Source organism: Melanerpes formicivorus, unplaced genomic scaffold (genome assembly GCF_026170545.1).
Source record: "Melanerpes formicivorus ecotype bairdi unplaced genomic scaffold, bMelFor1.0.p_v2 SCAF_271, whole genome shotgun sequence".
Taxonomy (NCBI): domain Eukaryota; kingdom Metazoa; phylum Chordata; class Aves; order Piciformes; family Picidae; genus Melanerpes; species Melanerpes formicivorus.
The window spans coordinates 27,397-52,904 of NW_027142623.1; the positions used below are offsets into that span (position 1 = coordinate 27,397).

General features: G+C 56.6%; 3 long non-coding RNA genes across 3 annotated transcripts; all 3 read left to right on the plus strand.

The window, feature by feature from the left end:
- On the plus strand, positions 1-2,921 carry LOC137458680 (uncharacterized). Its single transcript, XR_010991887.1, has 2 exons — positions 1-398; positions 1,858-2,921. It is a non-coding gene; the product is annotated as an uncharacterized lncRNA (long non-coding RNA).
- Positions 2,922-11,017: 8,096 nt separating this feature from the next.
- Positions 11,018-13,938, plus strand: LOC137458679 (uncharacterized). The gene is made up of 2 exons (XR_010991886.1): positions 11,018-11,415; positions 12,875-13,938. It is a non-coding gene; the product is annotated as an uncharacterized lncRNA (long non-coding RNA).
- A 5,435-nt stretch (positions 13,939-19,373) lies between these two features.
- On the plus strand, positions 19,374-24,438 carry LOC137458675 (uncharacterized). The gene is made up of 6 exons (XR_010991882.1): positions 19,374-19,529; positions 19,623-19,701; positions 20,707-21,211; positions 21,756-21,929; positions 22,174-22,333; positions 23,793-24,438. It is a non-coding gene; the product is annotated as an uncharacterized lncRNA (long non-coding RNA).
- The last annotated feature ends 1,070 nt before the right edge of the window (positions 24,439-25,508 follow it).

Here is a 25,508-nt window from a genome sequence, read left to right on the forward strand (position 1 = left end):
TTTCGAGTTCCTACTTAATAATATAAAGCAGTTTGTGGTTTGGTTGGTTTGGTTTTTTTCTTGTTGTGCTGCAAAGATTTTGATAGGAATTTCTAGGTATTAACTACAGCCAGAGCAAGCCTCTACTTGCCCTGGGAACGCAGTGAAAACCTTTTGGGAATTGGTTCTGCTCTGTTACTCCTCAAGCTATGAGCAGACGCACAGACAGTTGTTAACAGAGTTTCTTTGTGCATTCCAGGTCCGGTGTGTTCAGACCGGCAGGATCTTCCTGGGCCATCCGATTACGGTTTCCGTTGACACTTTTCAGCCCTTACATCCGGTTTGCCGACAGAGGACGTTGGTTTGTGGGCCCTGGCAGCGACAGTTTTCCAAAGAGGAGCTCTAAGGCCAGCTGCAAGGTTAGGTTTGGATTCTCCTGGGGTGCCTGTGCTTGAAAGCCCCCCAGAGGCCGTGCAGAGTGGTGCTCGCAGTAGCTCTGTGCAAGTCTGCCATGGGCTCAGGAGGCCAGTATCTAGAGAGAGGGAAGGACAGAGACACTTCTAAGACAGTTTTAAAGAAATAATTATGAGAAGAGGCAAATTAATTCTGGGGACTCATGTGATATATCTGTTTAAGAGAAAAAAAAATGAAGGAGGTTTCTGACCATAACCAGGCTGACAAAGCACAGTAATGTGGTTTCCTATGGGATTCAACTCCTCCTGCATTGCACAGGACACTTCAACAGCTGTCCTGACGAGCTATAAGTAATGAACTTAATCCACCCTGTGCGAGCAATGGGGCAAAAGATTACAAAATCCATGTATGCAGTTGAGATGTGTTACGTTGGGACGCCCAGGATACACCTCATCAAGCTCTCCTAGTGTTTAGACGCAAGATGGAAGAAGGAAGGGGGAAGACAGAGCAGAAGGTCTATTTAAATATGAAACTCCTAGGCTGAAAGAAAAGAAAAACATTTTAAAGAGCACTCAGTGAGACTCTGTCACCAGCATAGCTAATCACAGAATCACTGAGTGTTAGGGGTTGGAAGGGACCCCAAAATAGCATCCGGTCCAACCCCTGTGCCAGTGCAGGATCACCTGGGGCAGGTTTTGAATGTCTCCAGAGACTCCACTAACTCTCTGGGCAGCCTGCTCCAGGGCTCTGGCACACACAGTGAAAAGGTTTTCCCTTCTGTTCCTGTGGAACTTCCTCCTTTTATTCGTCGGACGCAGCGAAGCCGCTGGGTCGTGTTGCTGCGGCAAGGTGACCACCCTGTAGTTCAGGGCCTGGGTCTGTGCCTTCATGGCAGCCTGTTCCCTTGGCACCCTGTCAGCTTAACAGCCCTGTACTCGGGGCCTGTGTGACGAGTTGTGGAGCCCTCCATCCCCCTTCTGTCCCCAGCAGCAGCCCAAGGTCCCTGTAAGCAGGGCTGGGGAGACTGCTTTAGGCAGCTGACAGGAACCAACCTTGCCTGGCCCTTAGGGGGCTGAGGTCAGTCCCTGGGCTCCTGAAGAGGTGGTGTTGCGCTGCTGCCAGGAGGGCCGGCCCGTAGGTGGGGCACGGGCCAGAGCCTGTGGCTCTCTGTGGGGCTTTTTGGGGGTGCTGCTGAGGCCTCACTCTGTCCTGTTGGCATCCTTTGTCAGGGTAGCCAGATCCTAGGCCTGATGTCTATCGTTAGCTCAATCGCAGAATTTCCTCGTCTGCTGTTCCTGTCCGTAAATTTTTGCCAGTGCTTCTGTAATAAAAAGGTTTTTATTTCTCCTGTAACTTGCAAGCTGGTGACCTCCTTAGGAGCACCACTGTGTTGTTCACAAAGTTCTTTGCTGTTGCAAAGCTGGGAGAAGTGTGAGGTTCAGCTGATGAAGTTTCTCTCTTTAGGAGTGTCTGCTCAGCCGTCCTCTTCCTGGATCTCGGAGCTTTGTCTCTCCCTGTTTGCGGTGCCCCGACAAGGACTTGTGCCGACACATCCTCGGGAAGCTGAAACCACCAAAGGGTTTAATGGGTTTGAGACAAAATTCACCCAACTCCTTCTGCGGTGGTGTACGGGAAAGAGTCGGTAGGGGAAGCCGCAGGACAGCCTGCAGCAAAGCTCAGGACTTGTTCCCTCGCCTCTGCCTTCTGCACGTCTCCTCGTCGGCCGCCTGTGAGCGAGACGCTTCACCAGCTGGCTTGTTTGAATTCAGCAAAGTTATGGCATGGAAGTTATCTGGTAGGAGTCGTTGCTAAACAGATGCAGTTGAAGCTTTGTATCTTCCGTTCTCTCTACTAGTTATTCTAATCTTGCCCTGTTGGTTTAGCCCATCAGTTTTCATGTTCTCTTCATGTATTAGTAGCAGAAGAAAGGGCCCCTTGATTCCAGTATTTCTTGCTGTAGTTCAGAGGTAGAGTTGGCTTTCCCTCTGACCTTTTACACTTTTACTTTGTGTTAAGTGGAACCCAAAACTGAATAGGATACTTTGTGTAAAGCTTGAGCAGCCCTTAACTTTCGAATTATTATACTGCATGCACTACTGCTTTGCAACATTCACAGGACTGTGGTGGTGTCAGATAGTTCACTTGCATTTAGCTCCTCAGGGGCCAGGCCTTCCTTTGGGCTGATAGTCTTGGCCAAAGCTGCAATGTTCAGTCCTTGCTGTGAAAGGCAGGAGGTGCTGGCTGGGCAGTTTGCTTTATTTTGTGCCTTTTTGGGGGTGAATCAAAGGGAGTGGGGGGATTGTGGGTGGGCTGGTTCTGCCACGTGGGGCAGGGGGCTGCTGCAGCAGAGGAGCAGGTGAGCGAGGGCTGGGGGCCCCCCCCTAAAGTGCTGAAAATTCTCCGAGGGGACCACACTATCTGTAAAAGTGTAAGTACTGGGGTGAGGCGAGGCGGAGGCAAACCTCTGGTTTGCAGCTGGAGAGGGAGGGCTTGGAGTGACTGGTGCGTAAGAAAGCTTTGGAAACGACCCCTGTCTGCCCTCTCTGCTTCTAAAAGGCTTTTAGCGTTGGAAAATAAAAGCCACGTGGGGGCCCGGCTGCTGCCCACGCCCAGGGAGGTGCTCAGTGCTGCCACCCGGTGTGTAACGGCCGGCAGTGCAGCCGTGCCGCGGCGTGTGCCGCCCCGGGGGAGCTCAATGCTGCCACCCGGTGTGTAACGGCCGGCAGTGCAGCCGTGCCGCGGCGTGTGCCGCCCCGGGGGAGCTCAATGCTGCCATCCGGTGTGTAACGGCCGGCAGTGCTGGCGGAACGAACGTTTTTCTGACAGCTCTTGGAGGAACGTTTCTGTACAGGTGTTCCCCAGGGCTCCTCAGCTGCTCAGAACTCAACGTGTTGTCTTGGAGGGGAATAAAAACCATGGAAAGCTGAGCGTGAGGTGACAACGCAGGCACCGCCCCCGCCAGCGTGGCGCCGCCCCCGCCAGCGTGGCGCCGCCCCCGCCAGCGTGGCGCCGCCCCCGCCAGCGTGGCGCCGCCCCCGCCAGCGTGGCGCCGCCCCCGCCAGCGTGGCGCCGCCCCCGCCAGCGTGGCGCCGCCCCCGCCAGCGTGGCGCCGCCCCCGCCAGCGTGGCGCCGCCCCCGCCAGCGTGGCGCCGCCCCCGCCAGCGTGGCGCCGCCCCCGCCAGCGTGGCGCCGCCCCCGCCAGCGTGGCGCCGCCCCCGCCAGCGTGGCGCCGCCCCCGCCAGCGTGGCGCCGCCCCCGCCAGCGTGGCGCCGCCCCCGCCAGCGTGGCGCCGCCCCCGCCAGCGTGGCGCCGCCCCCGCCAGCGTGGCGCCGCCCCCGCCAGCGTGGCGCCGCCCCCGCCAGCGTGGCGCCGCCCCCGCCAGCGTGGCGCCGCCCCCGCCAGCGTGGCGCCGCCCCCGCCAGCGTGGCGCCGCCCCCGCCAGCGTGGCGCCGCCCCCGCCAGCGTGGCGCCGCCCCCGCCAGCGTGGCGCCGCCCCCGCCAGCGTGGCGCCGCCCCCGCCAGCGTGGCGCCGCCCCCGCCAGCGTGGCGCCGCCCCCGCCAGCGTGGCGCCGCCCCCGCCAGCGTGGCGCCGCCCCCCCCTCCCGCGTGGCGCCGCCCCCCCTCCCGCGTGGCGCCGCCCCCCCTCCCGCGTGGCGCCGCCCCCCCTCCCGCGTGGCGCCGCCCCCCTCCCGCGTGGCGCCGCCCCCCAGCCTGAACCCCACCCCCCAGCATGGCACCGCCCTCAACAACATGGCGCCAGATGCTTTAAAATGGCTCAGTGCAGGGTCGTGGCTGGTAGAGGTTGGAGCTCTTCTGCTGTGTCCCAGGTCAGTGCCAGTCTCTGCTGCTTTGTGGGGTTTCTCTATAGCAGCCGCTGGAGCTGCGCGTGGCTTGGGGGGGTGGCCACCGGCGGGGCAGCGCGGGGCTTTTGGGGGGGGGGGGCGTGTCCGGACTTGGCCGGTGGGGCTCTGCGGGGATGGCGGCTGCTGCCTCAACCGTGCCCAGAGGCCCCGTGGGAGCTCAATGCTGCCACCCGGTGTGTAATGGCCGGCAGTGCAGCCGTGCCGCGGCGTGTGCCGCCCCGTGGGAGCTCAGTGCTCAACCCTGTGTGTAATGGCCGGCAGTGCAGCCGTGCCGCGGCGTGTGCCGCCCCGGGGGAGCTCAGTGCTCAACCCTGTGTGTAATGGCCGGCAGTGCAGCCGTGCCGCGGCGTGTGCCGCCCCGGGGGAGCTCAGTGCTCAACCCTGTGTGTAATGGCCGGCAGTGCAGCCGTGCCGCGGCGTGTGCCGCCCCGTGGGAGCTCAATGCTGCCACCCGATGTGTAATGGCCGGCAGTGCAGCCGTGCCGCGGCGTGTGCCGCCCCGGGGGAGCTCAATGCTGCCACCCGGTGTGTAATGGCCGGCAGTGCAGCCGTGCCGCGGCGTGTGCCGCCCCGGGGGAGCTCAATGCTGCCACCCTGTGTGTAATGGCCGGCAGTGCAGCCGTGCCGCGGCGTGTGCCGCCCCGGGGGAGCTAATTTCTGCAGCCTAACTGCGCTGAATGCTCGAAAATTCTTAGGGGAAGAGCGGAGAGCTTGAGTCGAGCGTCGCTATGGGTCCGGCGCCTGCGCCCTAGCCCGGCTCTGCTCGCGCCAGGGCGGCAGCGTCCCGGTCGTCGCTATGGATACGGCGCCTGCGCCCTAGCCCGGCTCTGCTCGCGCCAGGGGGGCAGCGTCCCGGTGGTCGCTATGGATACGGCGCCCGCGCCGCAGCGGGTCCGGTCCCGCGCACGCGCCCTCCTCGCGGGCTGCGCCCCGCTTTTCTGGCCGGGGGGGCGGGCGCCGCGCTGAGCAGCTTTGGAGCCGGAGCGGTGGCGGAGAGCCCTGATTCGGCGCCTGACGCCGTTCTGTGCCCCAGGGTGCCTGCGAACCGCCGTCCTTTGGCGGGGCAAGGCGTCCTGGCGCATTCGGGGAGCTCGCAGTGCGGTTTCCGGTGTCGCTGCCGGCCCGGGACTCCCAGGTGTGTTCCTTCCGGCGTCTGAAGGTGGTCTGGGGCCATCGGCAGGGCTTTTGGGGGTGACGGAGGAGGTCTGGGGACACCTAAAAGGGTCTGGGGATATGTAAAGTTCTGGTGGGGCCATCTGAAAGGGTCAAGGGTCGTGGAGAGGCAGCTGGGCACCTCCGACGGACCCTTTGGGAGGTCTCTGCAGGCTCCCGTGGGAGCTGGGGGTGTCTCGGGGTGGGTTTGGGTTTGGGTTTGGGTTTGTGCTGCAAACAGCGTTGGTAATGACTTAGAGAAAGACACACAAGAGACTCAGTAAGTCTCTTGTATCGTGCTTCTATTCTGGCGCCTGACACAGGTAGGATCATTTCAAAAGAGCTGTGTGTCTTCAGAGAGGTTTGGGCAAACTTTTATACAAAAAGTTATCTGTCTATAATGACAGAGGTCCAGATGCTGCCTATCTATACAAAGCTTATCTATCTAAAAGAGCAGAAGTACACATATCATGCAGGTGTCCTTTATCTTATACAAAAGAGCATCTTGTCCAAGACTAACAGAAGTGAATCACTGACAAATCCTGTTATTCCTTCTCTATCCAAAGGCTGTCTGCCAGCCCCTCTCCTCCTCCCTGCGTCCCAGCATTTCAGCTAACAAGCGGAAAATTCTTATCAACTCTGTGGTTCTGTTAATGAGACTTTTCTGTTCGTCAATTCCCCCCTTTCTCACAGCCAACAGTATATTCCTATACTATATTTTCTTAAGGCAAACTTTGGACCCAGGCTTTCTGAGCTATCTTTCCCATGCTGACAATTGTGGAAGGTACTCTCAGATGTAGTCACCCAGTCTGATGCCCCCCAAGTCCAATTCATTGAGGCTTCCCCAAATAAAGGGGTCCTCATTTGGCCTCGAGGAAGTTCAGTGCATATCCAACAGTTAGAGAGATTAGTTTGCAAAGCCAATTCTTGCCTAACGTGTAAGTACATATTGCCTTCCCATCCCTCAATTTCCTTGCTGTGCTGCAAAGATTTTGAGGGGAATTTCTAGGTATTAACTACAGCCAGGGCAATCCTTCAAGTGCCCTAGGAATGCAGTGAAAACCTTTTGGGAATTGTTCCTGCTCTGGTACTCCTCAAGCTATGAGGAGCTCTTCAGGGCAGCTCCAAGGTTAGGTTTGGATTCTCCTGGAGTCTCACACAGAACGAGTCTCACGATTCCAGTGGTCTAATTTCATAGCTGCATTTTCTTCTCTCTGCCTAGGTGACAGGACGACCTCACTAATGAAGAGAGATAGCCTGAGCTCTGCAGGAACCTTGAACCCAAGCAGCCAGTGCCTTCTGTGAGTACAAGCTGTCCTTGCTCAACGTGGAACTAGTTGAGAGCTGAAGCCAGACCACGCCTTAATTCCCTTAGCTTCCTCTTCTGCAGATTAAACAGTCCCAGTTCCTTCAGCCACTCCTCATAAGGCTTGTTATCCAGACCCCTCACCAGCTTTGTGGCCCTTCTCTGGACTCACTCTCTCACAAGGGGTGTCCTGGGGAACACCACTCGTGCCCAGCCGTCCACCGGCTGGGTTTAACTCTGTTCCCCACTGCTCTTGGGGCCCAGCCATCCATCCTGTTCTGCTGTCCAGCAGTCCCTTTGAAAAACAATCCATCTGAAAAAAGAAGTAGCAGAGAAGGAAAGCTGAAGCTGCAAAGATTGCAGTCCCCTCAGTTCTGGTTGTAGCCAGGTGGGGGTTGGTCTCTTCTCCCAGGCAAGCAGCACCAGAGCAAGAGGACACAGTCTCAAGCTGTGCCAGGGGAGGTTTAGGCTGAATGTTAGGAAGAGGTTTACAGCTTGGCCAAAGACTCTTCTGATCCCTGTCTTCTGGTCGTGACCAGCAGCGTGCACGGGTGGCCAAGAAGGCCACTGGCAACCTGGCCAATATCGGGAACAGTGTGGCCAGCAGGAGCAGGGAGGTCATTCTGCCCCTGCACATGGCACTGGTTAGGGCACACCTTGAGTCCCGTGTCCAGTTCTGGGCCCCTCCGTTTAAGCAAGACGTTGAGTTGCTGGAAGGAGTCCGGAGAAGGGCAACAAAGCTGGGGAGGGGTTTGGAGCACAGGCCTGTGAGGAGCGGCTGAGGGAGCTGGGGTTGCTTAGCCTGGAGAAGAGGAGGCTCAGGGGAGACCTTCTTGCTCTCTGCAACTCCCTGAAGGGAGGTTGTAGCCAGGTGGGGGTTGGTCTCTTCTTCCAGGCAAGCAGCAGCAGAACAAGAGGACACAGTCTCAAGCTGTGGCAGGGGAGGTTTAGGCTAGAGGTTAGGAAGAGGTTCTGCACAGAGAGAGTGATTGCCCATTGGAGTGGGCTGCCCAGGGAGGTGGTGGAGTCACCATCTTTGGAGGTGTTCAGGAGGAGACTGGATAGGGTGCTTGGTTGCATGGTTTAGTTGATTAGGTGGTGTTGGATGATAGGTTGGACACGATGATCTTGAAGGTCTCTTCCAACCTGGTCCGGTCCATTCCATTCCAACACCATCTAATCAACTAAACCACAGCACTGAGTGCCTCATCCAGTCTCTTTCTAAACACTTCCAGTGATGGTGACTCCACCACCTCCCTGGGCAGCACATTCCAAAGGCCAATCTCTCTTTCAACCTGCTCTATTCTATTCTATGAAGACCTTCTTCCTAACATCCAGGTTTAATTGGTGAGAGCCACAGACTTGGTTGCTGCCACCCGCTGCTAAGGGGTCTGAGTGGCCCCCAAATGGGGTTTGGAGGCAGGTAAAGGTTTCTTTTGGCGTGTGAAGGGGTTTTGTGGGCATCTAGAAGGGGTGTGGAGCCCCCTGAAAGGGTCTGGGATAGTGTCAGGGGGTTCTGGGCTGGTCTACCAGCGGGTCTGGGGACATTAGAAGCGTCTGGGGGTACCTAAAACGGAGCTGAGCGTATCAGATGGGGGGTTTGGGTGCCTCCAAAGGGGTTTTGTGGGCATCTAAGTTGGGGAATCTGGGGGGGTCCTGAAGGAGTTGGGGGGTTCTCCTCAAGCTATGAGCAGACACACAGACAGCTGTTAACGGACTTTCTTTGATCATTCCAGGTCTGGTGTGCTGGGACTGGCAGGACCTTCCTGAGCTGTCCACGTACAGTTTCTGTCGACACTCTTCAGCTCGTACATCCGGTTTGCTGACAGAGGGTGTGGGGTTTGTGGGGCCCGGCAGCGAGACTTTTCCAAAGAGGAGCTCTTCAGGGCAGCTCCAAGGTTAGGTTTGGATTCTCCTGGAGTCGCACACAGAACGAGTCTCACGATTCCAGTGGTCTAATTTCATAGCTGCATTTTCTTCTCTCTGCCTAGGTGACAGGACGACCTCACTAATGAAGAGAGATAGCCTGAGCTCTGCAGGAACCTTGAACCCAAGCAGCCAGTGCCTTCTGTGAGTACAAGCTGTCCTTGCTCAACGTGGAACTAGTTGAGAGCTGAAGCCAGACCATACCTTAATTCCCTTAGCTTCCTCTTCTGCAGATTAAACAGTCCCAGTTCCTTCAGCCACTCCTCGTAAGGCTTGTTATCCAGACCCCTCACCAGTTTGTGGCCCTTCTCTGGACTCACTCTCTCACAAGGGGTGTCCTGGGGAACACCACTCGTGCCCGGCCGTCCACCGGCTGGGTTTAACTCTGTTCCCCACCGCTCTTGGGGCCCAGCCATCCATCCTGTTCTGCTGTCCAGCAGTCCCTTTGAAAAAAAATCCATCTGAAAAAAGAAGTAGCAGAGAAGGAAAGCTGAAGCTGCAAAGATTGCAGTCCCCTCAGTTCTGGTTGTAGCCAGGTGGGGGTTGGTCCCTTCTCCCAGGCAAGCAGCACCAGAGCAAGAGGACACAGTCTCAAGCTGTGCCAGGGGAGGTTTAGGCTGGATGTTAGGAAGAAGGTCTTCATAGAATAGAATAGAGCAGGTTGAAAGAGAGATTGGCCTTTGGAATGTGCTGCTCAGGGAGGTGGTGCCCAGGGAGTCACCATCACTGGAAGTGTTTAGAAAGAGACTGGATGAGGCACTCAGTGCCATGGTTTAGTTGATTAGATGGTGTTGGAATGGAATGGAATAGAATAGAATAGAATAGACCAGACCGAGTAGGAAGAGACCTTCAAGATCATCGTGTCCAACCTATCATCCAACACCACCTAATTAACTAAACCATGCAACCAAGCACCCTATCCAGTCTCCTCCTGAACACCTCCAAAGATGGTGACTCCACCACCTCCCTGGGCAGCCCATTCCAATGGGCCATCACTCTCTCTGTGCAGAACCTCTTCCTAACCTCTAGCCAAAACCTCCCCTGGTGCAGCCTGAGACTGTGTCCTCTTGTTGGGCCCGGTGATGATCAAAGTTCTTTTCCAAGCTGCTTACTCCTGTTTGGTTTTATTCTCCTGCATGAATTGTCAGTTCAAAGCACTCGAGAGAAATGGTGTGATGGCTGTGCTGCCAAGCATCAGACTGGGGACCGAAAGACAACCTCCTGTGGATCGATGTACCGGGATATTCCAGGAACCTCTGTGCTGCCACAGACCTGGACTTAAACTCGTTCCAGATGCCGCGGTGTGTTCCACATGACAATCGCACTCGGCACGTGAAGAGTGGCCAAGAGACTTCCCTTGTTTCCTTTGTGGAAGGCTTTTGTGTGTCCCCCGGCCCCGGGGGCCGTGTTCCTCTCGGGCAGGCTGCGGACGAGGCTGCCCTCGGCAGCAGGCGTGCCGCAAGCGGAGCGGCGAAGCTGTGTTCCTGGCAGTTCTCTCTCCGCCTGGATCAGGACGAAGGTGCCGGCCGACAAGGACTTGCACTGACACAGGGTCAGAGAGCTGAGAGCACCAAAGGGTTTAATTGGTGAGAGCAACAGACTTGGTTGCTGCCACCCGCTGCTAAGTGGCCCCCTAATGGGGTTTGGAGGCAGGTAAAGGTTTCTTTTGGCGTGTGAAGGGGTTTTGTGGGCATCTAGAAGGGGTGTGGAGCCCCCTGAAAGGGTCTGGGATAGTGTCAGGGGGTTCTGGGCTGGTCCACCAGCGGGTCTGGGGACATTGGAAGCATCTGGGGGTACCTAAAGTGGAGCTGGGTGTTTCAGATGGGGGGTTTGGGTGCAACCAAAGGGGTTTTGTGGGCATCTAAGTTGGAGAATCTGTGGGGGTCCTGAAGGAGTTGGGGGGTTCTCAGTGAGGTTTTGGAGTCTCTATGGAGTCCCTGTTGTATCTTGGGTCTGCTGTGGGATTGGTAGTGACTGGGTGCTCCGGTTTTGGTGGCTCCAGGGCAGCAGGTACCCACAGGGCTGTGCCTTGCTTTATGTTCCCCAGCTGTGGGCCAAGCAGGAGCCCCAGGGGAAGGGAATTTCAGCATGTGGCGGGTGATAGTGGAGGCGACTTCCTGACAAAATGGCTTTGGGGGTTTGGTTAGGTCTTGTTTTTATGGTTGACTCACTCTTGCTTTCTTTCCTTTTTTTTCAGGGAGCTTAACTGCTTTGCCTGAGGACCAGTTGCAGATTTGTATTCGGCCTCAGCCACAAGCCCTGACACGGAGCGGGGTGCTTTGGTGTCAGAATGTGGAGCTGTTGGAAACCCAATTGCTCACTGAAAAAAAGAAAAGGAATAATTTGTCATAAAAAAATCCCCACAGTTCCTGTAAGCTTTCGAGTTCCTACTTAATAATATAAAGCAGTTTGTGGTTTGGTTGGTTTGGTTTTTTTCTTGTTGTGCTGCAAAGATTTTGATAGGAATTTCTAGGTATTAACTACAGCCAGAGCAAGCCTCTACTTGCCCTGGGAACGCAGTGAAAACCTTTTGGGAATTGGTTCTGCTCTGTTACTCCTCAAGCTATGAGCAGACGCACAGACAGTTGTTAACAGAGTTTCTTTGTGCATTCCAGGTCCGGTGTGTTCAGACCGGCAGGATCTTCCTGGGCCATCCGATTACGGTTTCCGTTGACACTTTTCAGCCCTTACATCCGGTTTGCCGACAGAGGACGTTGGTTTGTGGGCCCTGGCAGCGACAGTTTTCCAAAGAGGAGCTCTAAGGCCAGCTGCAAGGTTAGGTTTGGATTCTCCTGGGGTGCCTGTGCTTGAAAGCCCCCCAGAGGCCGTGCAGAGTGGTGCTCGCAGTAGCTCTGTGCAAGTCTGCCGTGGGCTCAGGAGGCCAGTATCTAGAGAGAGGGAAGGACAGAGACACTTCTAAGACAGTTTTAAAGAAATAATTATGAGAAGAGGCAAATTAATTCTGGGGACTCATGTGATATATCTGTTTAAGAGAAAAAAAAATGAAGGAGGTTTCTGACCATAACCAGGCTGACAAAGCACAGTAATGTGGTTTCCTATGGGATTCAACTCCTCCTGCATTGCACAGGACACTTCAACAGCTGTCCTGACGAGCTATAAGTAATGAACTTAATCCACCCTGTGCGAGCAATGGGGCAAAAGATTACAAAATCCATGTATGCAGTTGAGATGTGTTACGTTGGGACGCCCAGGATACAGCTCATCAAGCTCTCCTAGTGTTTAGACGCAAGATGGAAGAAGGAAGGGGGAAGACAGAGCAGAAGGTCTATTTAAATATGAAACTCCTAGGCTGAAAGAAAAGAAAAACATTTTAAAGAGCACTCAGTGAGACTCTGTCACCAGCATAGCTAATCACAGAATCACTGAGTGTTAGGGGTTGGAAGGGACCCCAAAATAGCATCCGGTCCAACCCCTGTGCCAGTGCAGGATCACCTGGGGCAGGTTTTGAATGTCTCCAGAGACTCCACTAACTCTCTGGGCAGCCTGCTCCAGGGCTCTGGCACACACAGTGAAAAGGTTTTCCCTTCTGTTCCTGCGGAACTTCCTCCTTTTATTCGTCGGACGCAGCGAAGCCGCTGGGTCGTGTTGCTGCGGCAAGGTGACCACCCTGTAGTTCAGGGCCTGGGTCTGTGCCTTCATGGCAGCCTGTTCCCTTGGCACCCTGTCAGCTTAACAGCCCTGTACTCGGGGCCTGTGTGACGAGTTGTGGAGCCCTCCATCCCCCTTCTGTCCCCAGCAGCAGCCCAAGGTCCCTGTAAGCAGGGCTGGGGAGGCTGCTTTAGGCAGCTGACAGGAACCAACCTTGCCTGGCCCTTAGGGGGCTGAGGTCAGTCCCTGGGCTCCTGAAGAGGTGGTGTTGCGCTGCTGCCAGGAGGGCCGGCCCGTAGGTGGGGCACGGGCCAGAGCCTGTGGCTCTCTGTGGGGCTTTTTGGGGGTGCTGCTGAGGCCTCACTCTGTCCTGTTGGCATCCTTTGTCAGGGTAGCCAGATCCTAGGCCTGATGTCTATCGTTAGCTCAATCGCAGAATTTCCTCGTCTGCTGTTCCTGTCCGTAAATTTTTGCCAGTGCTTCTGTAATAAAAAGGTTTTTATTTCTCCTGTAACTTGCAAGCTGGTGACCTCCTTAGGAGCACCACTGTGTTGTTCACAAAGTTCTTTGCTGTTGCAAAGCTGGGAGAAGTGTGAGGTTCAGCTGATGAAGTTTCTCTCTTTAGGAGTGTCTGCTCAGCCGTCCTCTTCCTGGATCTCGGAGCTTTGTCTCTCCCTGTTTGCGGTGCCCCGACAAGGACTTGTGCCGACACATCCTCGGGAAGCTGAAACCACCAAAGGGTTTAATGGGTTTGAGACAAAATTCACCCAACTCCTTCTGCGGTGGTGTACGGGAAAGAGTCGGTAGGGGGAGCCGCAGGACAGCCTGCAGCAAAGCTCAGGACTTGTTCGCTCGCCTCTGCCTTCTGCACGTCTCCTCGTTGGCCGCCTGTGAGCGAGACGCTTCACCAGCTGGCTTGTTTGAATTCAGCAAAGTTATGGCATGGAAGTTATCTGGTAGGAGTCGTTGCTAAACAGATGCAGTTGAAGCTTTGTATCTTCCGTTCTCTCTACTAGTTATTCTAATCTTGCCCTGTTGGTTTAGCCCATCAGTTTTCATGTTCTCTTCATGTATTAGTAGCAGAAGAAAGGGCCCCTTGATTCCAGTATTTCTTGCTGTAGTTCAGAGGTAGAGTTGGCTTTCCCTCTGACCTTTTACACTTTTACTTTGTGTTAAGTGGAACCCAAAACTGAATAGGATACTTTGTGTAAAGCTTGAGCAGCCCTTAACTTTCGAATTATTATACTGCATGCACTACTGCTTTGCAACATTCACAGGACTGTGGTGGTGTCAGATAGTTCACTTGCATTTAGCTCCTCAGGGGCCAGGCCTTCCTTTGGGCTGATAGTCTTGGCCAAAGCTGCAATGTTCAGTCCTTGCTGTGAAAGGCAGGAGGTGCTGGCTGGGCAGTTTGCTTTATTTTGTGCCTTTTTGGGGGTGAATCAAAGGGAGTGGGGGGATTGTGGGTGGGCTGGTTCTGCCACGTGGGGCAGGGGGCTGCTGCAGCAGAGGAGCAGGTGAGCGAGGGCTGGGGGCCCCCCCCTAAAGTGCTGAAAATTCTCCGAGGGGACCACACTATCTGTAAAAGTGTAAGTACTGGGGTGAGGCGAGGCGGAGGCAAACCTCTGGTTTGCAGCTGGAGAGGGAGGGCTTGGAGTGACTGGTGCGTAAGAAAGCTTTGGAAACGACCCCTGTCTGCCCTCTCTGCTTCTAAAAGGCTTTTAGCATTGGAAAATAAAACCCACGTGGGGGCCCGGCTGCTGCCCCCGCCCAGGGAGGTGCTCAGTGCTGCCACCCGGTGTGTAACGGCCGGCAGTGCAGCCGTGCCGCGGCGTGTGTCGCCCCGTGGGAGCTCAATGCTGCCACCCGGTGTGTAACGGCCGGCAGTGCTGGCGGAACGAACGTTTTTCTGACAGCTCTTGGAGGAACATTTCTGTACAGGTGTTCCCCAGGGCTCCTCAGCTGCTCAGAACTCAACGTGTTGTCTTGGAGGGGAATAAAAACCATGGAAAGCTGAGCGTGAGGTGACAACGCAGGCGCCGCCCCCGCCAGCGTGGCGCCGCCCCCGCCAGCGTGGCGCCGCCCCCGCCAGCGTGGCGCCGCCCCCGCCAGCGTGGCGCCGCCCCCGCCAGCGTGGCGCCGCCCCCGCCAGCGTGGCGCCGCCCCCGCCAGCGTGGCGCCGCCCCCGCCAGCGTGGCGCCGCCCCCGCCAGCGTGGCGCCGCCCCCGCCAGCGTGGCGCCGCCCCCGCCAGCGTGGCGCCGCCCCCGCCAGCGTGGCGCCGCCCCCGCCAGCGTGGCGCCGCCCCCGCCAGCGTGGCGCCGCCCCCGCCAGCGTGGCGCCGCCCCCGCCAGCGTGGCGCCGCCCCCGCCAGCGTGGCGCCGCCCCCGCCAGCGTGGCGCCGCCCCCGCCAGCGTGGCGCCGCCCCCGCCAGCGTGGCGCCGCCCCCGCCAGCGTGGCGCCGCCCCCGCCAGCGTGGCGCCGCCCCCGCCAGCGTGGCGCCGCCCCCGCCAGCGTGGCGCCGCCCCCGCCAGCGTGGCGCCGCCCCCGCCAGCGTGGCGCCGCCCCCGCCAGCGTGGCGCCGCCCCCGCCAGCGTGGCGCCGCCCCCGCCAGCGTGGCGCCGCCCCCGCCAGCGTGGCGCCGCCCCCGCCAGCGTGGCGCCGCCCCCGCCAGCGTGGCGCCGCCCCCCCTCCCGCGTGGCGCCGCCCCCCCTCCCGCGTGGCGCCGCCCCTCCTCCCGCGTGGCGCCGCCCCCCTCCCGCGTGGCGCCGCCCCCCAGCCTGAACCCCACCCCCCAGCATGGCACCGCCCTCAACAACATGGCGCCAGATGCTTTAAAATGGCTCAGTGCAGGGTCGTGGCTGGTAGAGGTTGGAGCTCTTCTGCTGTGTCCCAGGTCAGTGCCAGTCTCTGCTGCTTTGTGGGGTTTCTCTATAGCAGCCGCTGGAGCTGCGCGTGGCTTGGGGGGGTGGCCACCGGCGGGGCAGCGCGGGGCTTTTGGGGGGGGGGGGCGTGTCCGGACTTGGCCGGTGGGGCTCTGCGGGGATGGCGGCTGCTGCCTCAACCGTGCCCAGAGGCCCCGGGGGAGCTCAATGCTGCCACCCGGTGTGTAATGGCCGGCAGTGCAGCCGTGCCGCGGCGTGTGCCGCCCCGTGGGAGCTCAGTGCTCAACCCTGTGTGTAATGGCCGGCAGTGCAGCCGTGCCGCGGCGTGTGCCGCCCCGGGGGAGCTCAGTGCTCAACCCTGTGTGTAATGGCCGGCAGTGCAGCCGTGCCGCGGCGTGTGCCGCCCCGGGGGAGCTCAGTGCTCAACCCTGTGTGTAATGGCCGGCAGTGCAGCCGTGCCGCGGCGTGTGCCGCCCCGTGGGAGCTCAATGCTGCCACCCGATGTGTAATGGCCGGCAGTGCAGCCGTGCCGCGGCGTGTGCCGCCCCGGGGGAGCTCAATGCTGCCACCCGGTGTGTAATGGCCGGCAGTGCAGCCGTGCCGCGGCGTGTGCCGCCCCGGGGGAGCTCAATGCTGCCACCCTGTGTGTAATGGCCGGCAGTGCAGCCGTGCCGCGGCGTGTGCCGCCCCGGGGGAGCTAATTTCTGCAGCCTAACTGCGCTGAATGCTCGAAAATTCTTAGGGGAAGAGCGGAGAGCTTGAGTCGAGCGTCGCTATGGGTCCGGCGCCTGCGCCCTAGCCCGGCTCTGCTCGCGCCAGGGCGGCAGCGTCCCGGTCGTCGCTATGGATACGGCGCCTGCGCCCTAGCCCGGCTCTGCTCGCGCCAGGGGGGCAGCGTCCCGGTGGTCGCTATGGATACGGCGCCCGCGCCGCAGCGGGTCCGGTCCCGCGCACGCGCCCTCCTCGCGGGCTGCGCCCCGCTTTTCTGGCCGGGGGGGCGGGCGCCGCGCTGAGCAGCTTTGGAGCCGGAGCGGTGGCGGAGAGCCCTGATTCGGCGCCTGACGCCGTTCTGTGCCCCAGGGTGCCTGCGAACCGCCGTCCTTTGGCGGGGCAAGGCGTCCTGGCGCATTCGGGGAGCTCGCAGTGCGGTTTCCGGTGTCGCTGCCGGCCCGGGACTCCCAGGTGTGTTCCTTCCGGCGTCTGAAGGTGGTCTGGGGCCATCGGCAGGGCTTTTGGGGGTGACGGAGGAGGTCTGGGGACACCTAAAAGGGTCTGGGGATATGTAAAGTTCTGGTGGGGCCATCTGAAAGGGTCAAGGGTCGTGGAGAGGCAGCTGGGCACCTCCGACGGACCCTTTGGGAGGTCTCTGCAGGCTCCCGTGGGAGCTGGGGGTGTCTCGGGGTGGGTTTGGGTTTGGGTTTGTGCTGCAAACAGCGTTGGTAATGACTTAGAGAAAGACACACAAGAGACTCAGTAAGTCTCTTGTATCGTGCTTCTATTCTGGCGCCTGACACAGGTAGGATCATTTCAAAAGAGCTGTGTGTCTTCAGAGAGGTTTGGGCAAACTTTTATACAAAAAGTTATCTGTCTATAATGACAGAGGTCCAGATGCTGCCTATCTATACAAAGCTTATCTATCTAAAAGAGCAGAAGTACACATATCATGCAGGTGTCCTTTATCTTATACAAAAGAGCATCTTGTCCAAGACTAACAGAAGTGAATCACTGACAAATCCTGTTATTCCTTCTCTATCCAAAGGCTGTCTGCCAGCCCCTCTCCTCCTCCCTGCGTCCCAGCATTTCAGCTAACAAGCGGAAAATTCTTATCAACTCTGTGGTTCTGTTAATGAGACTTTTCTGTTCGTCAATTCCCCCCTTTCTCACAGCCAACAGTATATTCCTATACTATATTTTCTTAAGGCAAACTTTGGACCCAGGCTTTCTGAGCTATCTTTCCCATGCTGACAATTGTGGAAGGTACTCTCAGATGTAGTCACCCAGTCTGATGCCCCCCAAGTCCAATTCATTGAGGCTTCCCCAAATAAAGGGGTCCTCATTTGGCCTCGAGGAAGTTCAGTGCATATCCAACAGTTAGAGAGATTAGTTTGCAAAGCCAATTCTTGCCTAACGTGTAAGTACATATTGCCTTCCCATCCCTCAATTTCCTTGCTGTGCTGCAAAGATTTTGAGGGGAATTTCTAGGTATTAACTACAGCCAGGGCAATCCTTCAAGTGCCCTAGGAATGCAGTGAAAACCTTTTGGGAATTGTTCCTGCTCTGGTACTCCTCAAGCTATGAGGAGCTCTTCAGGGCAGCTCCAAGGTTAGGTTTGGATTCTCCTGGAGTCTCACACAGAACGAGTCTCACGATTCCAGTGGTCTAATTTCATAGCTGCATTTTCTTCTCTCTGCCTAGGTGACAGGACGACCTCACTAATGAAGAGAGATAGCCTGAGCTCTGCAGGAACCTTGAACCCAAGCAGCCAGTGCCTTCTGTGAGTACAAGCTGTCCTTGCTCAACGTGGAACTAGTTGAGAGCTGAAGCCAGACCACGCCTTAATTCCCTTAGCTTCCTCTTCTGCAGATTAAACAGTCCCAGTTCCTTCAGCCACTCCTCATAAGGCTTGTTATCCAGACCCCTCACCAGCTTTGTGGCCCTTCTCTGGACTCACTCTCTCACAAGGGGTGTCCTGGGGAACACCACTCGTGCCCAGCCGTCCACCGGCTGGGTTTAACTCTGTTCCCCACTGCTCTTGGGGCCCAGCCATCCATCCTGTTCTGCTGTCCAGCAGTCCCTTTGAAAAACAATCCATCTGAAAAAAGAAGTAGCAGAGAAGGAAAGCTGAAGCTGCAAAGATTGCAGTCCCCTCAGTTCTGGTTGTAGCCAGGTGGGGGTTGGTCTCTTCTCCCAGGCAAGCAGCACCAGAGCAAGAGGACACAGTCTCAAGCTGTGCCAGGGGAGGTTTAGGCTGAATGTTAGGAAGAGGTTTACAGCTTGGCCAAAGACTCTTCTGATCCCTGTCTTCTGGTCGTGACCAGCAGCGTGCACGGGTGGCCAAGAAGGCCACTGGCAACCTGGCCAATATCGGGAACAGTGTGGCCAGCAGGAGCAGGGAGGTCATTCTGCCCCTGCACATGGCACTGGTTAGGGCACACCTTGAGTCCCGTGTCCAGTTCTGGGCCCCTCCGTTTAAGCAAGACGTTGAGTTGCTGGAAGGAGTCCGGAGAAGGGCAACAAAGCTGGGGAGGGGTTTGGAGCACAGGCCTGTGAGGAGCGGCTGAGGGAGCTGGGGTTGCTTAGCCTGGAGAAGAGGAGGCTCAGGGGAGACCTTCTTGCTCTCTGCAACTCCCTGAAGGGAGGTTGTAGCCAGGTGGGGGTTGGTCTCTTCTTCCAGGCAAGCAGCAGCAGAACAAGAGGACACAGTCTCAAGCTGTGGCAGGGGAGGTTTAGGCTAGAGGTTAGGAAGAGGTTCTGCACAGAGAGAGTGATTGCCCATTGGAGTGGGCTGCCCAGGGAGGTGGTGGAGTCACCATCTTTGGAGGTGTTCAGGAGGAGACTGGATAGGGTGCTTGGTTGCATGGTTTAGTTGATTAGGTGGTGTTGGATGATAGGTTGGACACGATGATCTTGAAGGTCTCTTCCAACCTGGTCCGGTCCATTCCATTCCAACACCATCTAATCAACTAAACCACAGCACTGAGTGCCTCATCCAGTCTCTTTCTAAACACTTCCAGTGATGGTGACTCCACCACCTCCCTGGGCAGCACATTCCAAAGGCCAATCTCTCTTTCAACCTGCTCTATTCTATTCTATGAAGACCTTCTTCCTAACATCCAGGTTTAATTGGTGAGAGCCACAGACTTGGTTGCTGCCACCCGCTGCTAAGGGGTCTGAGTGGCCCCCAAATGGGGTTTGGAGGCAGGTAAAGGTTTCTTTTGGCGTGTGAAGGGGTTTTGTGGGCATCTAGAAGGGGTGTGGAGCCCCCTGAAAGGGTCTGGGATAGTGTCAGGGGGTTCTGGGCTGGTCTACCAGCGGGTCTGGGGACATTAGAAGCGTCTGGGGGTACCTAAAACGGAGCTGAGCGTATCAGATGGGGGGTTTGGGTGCCTCCAAAGGGGTTTTGTGGGCATCTAAGTTGGGGAATCTGGGGGGGTCCTGAAGGAGTTGGGGGGTTCTCCTCAAGCTATGAGCAGACACACAGACAGCTGTTAACGGACTTTCTTTGATCATTCCAGGTCTGGTGTGCTGGGACTGGCAGGACCTTCCTGAGCTGTCCACGTACAGTTTCTGTCGACACTCTTCAGCTCGTACATCCGGTTTGCTGACAGAGGGTGTGGGGTTTGTGGGGCCCGGCAGCGAGACTTTTCCAAAGAGGAGCTCTTCAGGGCAGCTCCAAGGTTAGGTTTGGATTCTCCTGGAGTCGCACACAGAACGAGTCTCACGATTCCAGTGGTCTAATTTCATAGCTGCATTTTCTTCTCTCTGCCTAGGTGACAGGACGACCTCACTAATGAAGAGAGATAGCCTGAGCTCTGCAGGAACCTTGAACCCAAGCAGCCAGTGCCTTCTGTGAGTACAAGCTGTCCTTGCTCAACGTGGAACTAGTTGAGAGCTGAAGCCAGACCATACCTTAATTCCCTTAGCTTCCTCTTCTGCAGATTAAACAGTCCCAGTTCCTTCAGCCACTCCTCGTAAGGCTTGTTATCCAGACCCCTCACCAGCTTTGTGGCCCTTCTCTGGACTCACTCTCTCACAAGGGGTGTCCTGGGGAACACCACTCGTGCCCGGCCGTCCACCGGCTGGGTTTAACTCTGTTCCCCACCGCTCTTGGGGCCCAGCCATCCATCCTGTTCTGCTGTCCAGCAGTCCCTTTGAAAAAAAATCCATCTGAAAAAAGAAGTAGCAGAGAAGGAAAGCTGAAGCTGCAAAGATTGCAGTCCCCTCAGTTCTGGTTGTAGCCAGGTGGGGGTTGGTCCCTTCTCCCAGGCAAGCAGCACCAGAGCAAGAGGACACAGTCTCAAGCTGTGCCAGGGGAGGTTTAGGCTGGATGTTAGGAAGAAGGTCTTCATAGAATAGAATAGAGCAGGTTGAAAGAGAGATTGGCCTTTGGAATGTGCTGCTCAGGGAGGTGGTGCCCAGGGAGTCACCATCACTGGAAGTGTTTAGAAAGAGACTGGATGAGGCACTCAGTGCCATGGTTTAGTTGATTAGATGGTGTTGGAATGGAATGGAATAGAATAGAATAGAATAGACCAGACCGAGTAGGAAGAGACCTTCAAGATCATCGTGTCCAACCTATCATCCAACACCACCTAATTAACTAAACCATGCAACCAAGCACCCTATCCAGTCTCCTCCTGAACACCTCCAAAGATGGTGACTCCACCACCTCCCTGGGCAGCCCATTCCAATGGGCCATCACTCTCTCTGTGCAGAACCTCTTCCTAACCTCTAGCCAAAACCTCCCCTGGTGCAGCCTGAGACTGTGTCCTCTTGTTGGGCCCGGTGATGATCAAAGTTCTTTTCCAAGCTGCTTACTCCTGTTTGGTTTTATTCTCCTGCATGAATTGTCAGTTCAAAGCACTCGAGAGAAATGGTGTGATGGCTGTGCTGCAAAGCATCAGACTGGGGACCGAAAGACAACCTCCTGTGGATCGATGTACCGGGATATTCCAGGAACCTCTGTGCTGCCATAGACCTGGACTTAAACTCGTTCCAGATGCCGCGGTGTGTTCCACATGACAATCGCACTCGGCACGTGAAGAGTGGCCAAGAGACTTCCCTTGTTTCCTTTGTGGAAGGCTTTTGTGTGTCCCCCGGCCCCGGGGGCCGTGTTCCTCTCGGGCAGGCTGCGGACGAGGCTGCCCTCGGCAGCAGGCGTGCCGCAAGCGGAGCGGCGAAGCTGTGTTCCTGGCAGTTCTCTCTCCGCCTGGATCAGGACGAAGGTGCCGGCCGACAAGGACTTACACTGACACAGGGTCAGAGAGCTGAGAGCACCAAAGGGTTTAATTGGTGAGAGCAACAGACTTGGTTGCTGCCACCCGCTGCTAAGTGGCCCCCTAATGGGGTTTGGAGGCAGGTAAAGGTTTCTTTTGGCGTGTGAAGGGGTTTTGTGGGCATCTAGAAGGGGTGTGGAGCCCCCTGAAAGGGTCTGGGATAGTGTCAGGGGGTTCTGGGCTGGTCCACCAGCGGGTCTGGGGACATTGGAAGCATCTGGGGGTACCTAAAGTGGAGCTGGGTGTTTCAGATGGGGGGTTTGGGTGCAACCAAAGGGGTTTTGTGGGCATCTAAGTTGGAGAATCTGTGGGGGTCCTGAAGGAGTTGGGGGGTTCTCAGTGAGGTTTTGGAGTCTCTATGGAGTCCCTGTTGTATCTTGGGTCTGCTGTGGGATTGGTAGTGACTGGGTGCTCCGGTTTTGGTGGCTCCAGGGCAGCAGGTACCCACAGGGCTGTGCCTTGCTTTATGTTCCCCAGCTGTGGGCCAAGCAGGAGCCCCAGGGGAAGGGAATTTCAGCATGTGGCGGGTGATAGTGGAGGCGACTTCCTGACAAAATGGCTTTGGGGGTTTGGTTAGGTCTTGTTTTTATGGTTGACTCACTCTTGCTTTCTTTCCTTTTTTTTCAGGGAGCTTAACTGCTTTGCCTGAGGACCAGTTGCAGATTTGTATTCGGCCTCAGCCACAAGCCCTGACACGGAGCGGGGTGCTTTGGTGTCAGAATGTGGAGCTGTTGGAAACCCAATTGCTCACTGAAAAAAAGAAAAGGAATAATTTGTCATAAAAAAATCCCCACAGTTCCTGTAAGCTTTCGAGTTCCTACTTAATAATATAAAGCAGTTTGTGGTTTGGTTGGTTTGGTTTTTTTCTTGTTGTGCTGCAAAGATTTTGATAGGAATTTCTAGGTATTAACTACAGCCAGAGCAAGCCTCTACTTGCCCTGGGAACGCAGTGAAAACCTTTTGGGAATTGGTTCTGCTCTGTTACTCCTCAAGCTATGAGCAGACGCACAGACAGTTGTTAACAGAGTTTCTTTGTGCATTCCAGGTCCGGTGTGTTCAGACCGGCAGGATCTTCCTGGGCCATCCGATTACGGTTTCCGTTGACACTTTTCAGCCCTTACATCCGGTTTGCCGACAGAGGACGTTGGTTTGTGGGCCCTGGCAGCGACAGTTTTCCAAAGAGGAGCTCTAAGGCCAGCTGCAAGGTTAGGTTTGGATTCTCCTGGGGTGCCTGTGCTTGAAAGCCCCCCAGAGGCCGTGCAGAGTGGTGCTCGCAGTAGCTCTGTGCAAGTCTGCCGTGGGCTCAGGAGGCCAGTATCTAGAGAGAGGGAAGGACAGAGACACTTCTAAGACAGTTTTAAAGAAATAATTATGAGAAGAGGCAAATTAATTCTGGGGACTCATGTGATATATCTGTTTAAGAGAAAAAAAAATGAAGGAGGTTTCTGACCATAACCAGGCTGACAAAGCACAGTAATGTGGTTTCCTATGGGATTCAACTCCTCCTGCATTGCACAGGACACTTCAACAGCTGTCCTGACGAGCTATAAGTAATGAACTTAATCCACCCTGTGCGAGCAATGGGGCAAAAGATTACAAAATCCATGTATGCAGTTGAGATGTGTTACGTTGGGACGCCCAGGATACACCTCATCAAGCTCTCCTAGTGTTTAGACGCAAGATGGAAGAAGGAAGGGGGAAGACAGAGCAGAAGGTCTATTTAAATATGAAACTCCTAGGCTGAAAGAAAAGAAAAACATTTTAAAGAGCACTCAGTGAGACTCTGTCACCAGCATAGCTAATCACAGAATCACTGAGTGTTAGGGGTTGGAAGGGACCCCAAAATAGCATCCGGTCCAACCCCTGTGCCAGTGCAGGATCACCTGGGGCAGGTTTTGAATGTCTCCAGAGACTCCACTAACTCTCTGGGCAGCCTGCTCCAGGGCTCTGGCACACACAGTGAAAAGGTTTTCCCTTCTGTTCCTGCGGAACTTCCTCCTTTTATTCGTCGGACGCAGCGAAGCCGCTGGGTCGTGTTGCTGCGGCAAGGTGACCACCCTGTAGTTCAGGGCCTGGGTCTGTGCCTTCATGGCAGCCTGTTCCCTTGGCACCCTGTCAGCTTAACAGCCCTGTACTCGGGGCCTGTGTGACGAGTTGTGGAGCCCTCCATCCCCCTTCTGTCCCCAGCAGCAGCCCAAGGTCCCTGTAAGCAGGGCTGGGGAGGCTGCTTTAGGCAGCTGACAGGAACCAACCTTGCCTGGCCCTTAGGGGGCTGAGGTCAGTCCCTGGGCTCCTGAAGAGGTGGTGTTGCGCTGCTGCCAGGAGGGCCGGCCCGTAGGTGGGGCACGGGCCAGAGCCTGTGGCTCTCTGTGGGGCTTTTTGGGGGTGCTGCTGAGGCCTCACTCTGTCCTGTTGGCATCCTTTGTCAGGGTAGCCAGATCCTAGGCCTGATGTCTATCGTTAGCTCAATCGCAGAATTTCCTCGTCTGCTGTTCCTGTCCGTAAATTTTTGCCAGTGCTTCTGTAATAAAAAGGTTTTTATTTCTCCTGTAACTTGCAAGCTGGTGACCTCCTTAGGAGCACCACTGTGTTGTTCACAAAGTTCTTTGCTGTTGCAAAGCTGGGAGAAGTGTGAGGTTCAGCTGATGAAGTTTCTCTCTTTAGGAGTGTCTGCTCAGCCGTCCTCTTCCTGGATCTCGGAGCTTTGTCTCTCCCTGTTTGCGGTGCCCCGACAAGGACTTGTGCCGACACATCCTCGGGAAGCTGAAACCACCAAAGGGTTTAATGGGTTTGAGACAAAATTCACCCAACTCCTTCTGCGGTGGTGTACGGGAAAGAGTCAGTAGGGGGAGCCGCAGGACAGCCTGCAGCAAAGCTCAGGACTTGTTCGCTCGCCTCTGCCTTCTGCACGTCTCCTCGTTGGCCGCCTGTGAGCGAGACGCTTCACCAGCTGGCTTGTTTGAATTCAGCAAAGTTATGGCATGGAAGTTATCTGGTAGGAGTCGTTGCTAAACAGATGCAGTTGAAGCTTTGTATCTTCCGTTCTCTCTACTAGTTATTCTAATCTTGCCCTGTTGGTTTAGCCCATCAGTTTTCATGTTCTCTTCATGTATTAGTAGCAGAAGAAAGGGCCCCTTGATTCCAGTATTTCTTGCTGTAGTTCAGAGGTAGAGTTGGCTTTCCCTCTGACCTTTTACACTTTTACTTTGTGTTAAGTGGAACCCAAAACTGAATAGGATACTTTGTGTAAAGCTTGAGCAGCCCTTAACTTTCGAATTATTATACTGCATGCACTACTGCTTTGCAACATTCACAGGACTGTGGTGGTGTCAGATAGTTCACTTGCATTTAGCTCCTCAGGGGCCAGGCCTTCCTTTGGGCTGATAGTCTTGGCCAAAGCTGCAATGTTCAGTCCTTGCTGTGAAAGGCAGGAGGTGCTGGCTGGGCAGTTTGCTTTATTTTGTGCCTTTTTGGGGGTGAATCAAAGGGAGTGGGGGGATTGTGGGTGGGCTGGTTCTGCCACGTGGGGCAGGGGGCTGCTGCAGCAGAGGAGCAGGTGAGCGAGGGCTGGGGGCCCCCCCCCTAAAGTGCTGAAAATTCTCCGAGGGGACCACACTATCTGTAAAAGTGTAAGTACTGGGGTGAGGCGAGGCGGAGGCAAACCTCTGGTTTGCAGCTGGAGAGGGAGGGCTTGGAGTGACTGGTGCGTAAGAAAGCTTTGGAAACGACCCCTGTCTGCCCTCTCTGCTTCTAAAAGGCTTTTAGCGTTGGAAAATAAAAGCCACGTGGGGGCCCGGCTGCTGCCCACGCCCAGGGAGGTGCTCAGTGCTGCCACCCGGTGTGTAACGGCCGGCAGTGCAGCCATGCCGCGGCGTGTGCCGCCCCGTGGGAGCTCAATGCTGCCACCCGGTGTGTAACGGCCGGCAGTGCTGGCGGAACGAACGTTTTTCTGACAGCTCTTGGAGGAACATTTCTGTACAGGTGTTCCCCAGGGCTCCTCAGCTGCTCAGAACTCAACGTGTTGTCTTGGAGGGGAATAAAAACCATGGAAAGCTGAGCGTGAGGTGACAACGCAGGCGCCGCCCCCGCCAGCGTGGCGCCGCCCCCGCCAGCGTGGCGCCGCCCCCGCCAGCGTGGCGCCGCCCCCGCCAGCGTGGCGCCGCCCCCGCCAGCGTGGCGCCGCCCCCGCCAGCGTGGCGCCGCCCCCGCCAGCGTGGCGCCGCCCCCGCCAGCGTGGCGCCGCCCCCGCCAGCGTGGCGCCGCCCCCGCCAGCGTGGCGCCGCCCCCGCCAGCGTGGCGCCGCCCCCGCCAGCGTGGCGCCGCCCCCGCCAGCGTGGCGCCGCCCCCGCCAGCGTGGCGCCGCCCCCGCCAGCGTGGCGC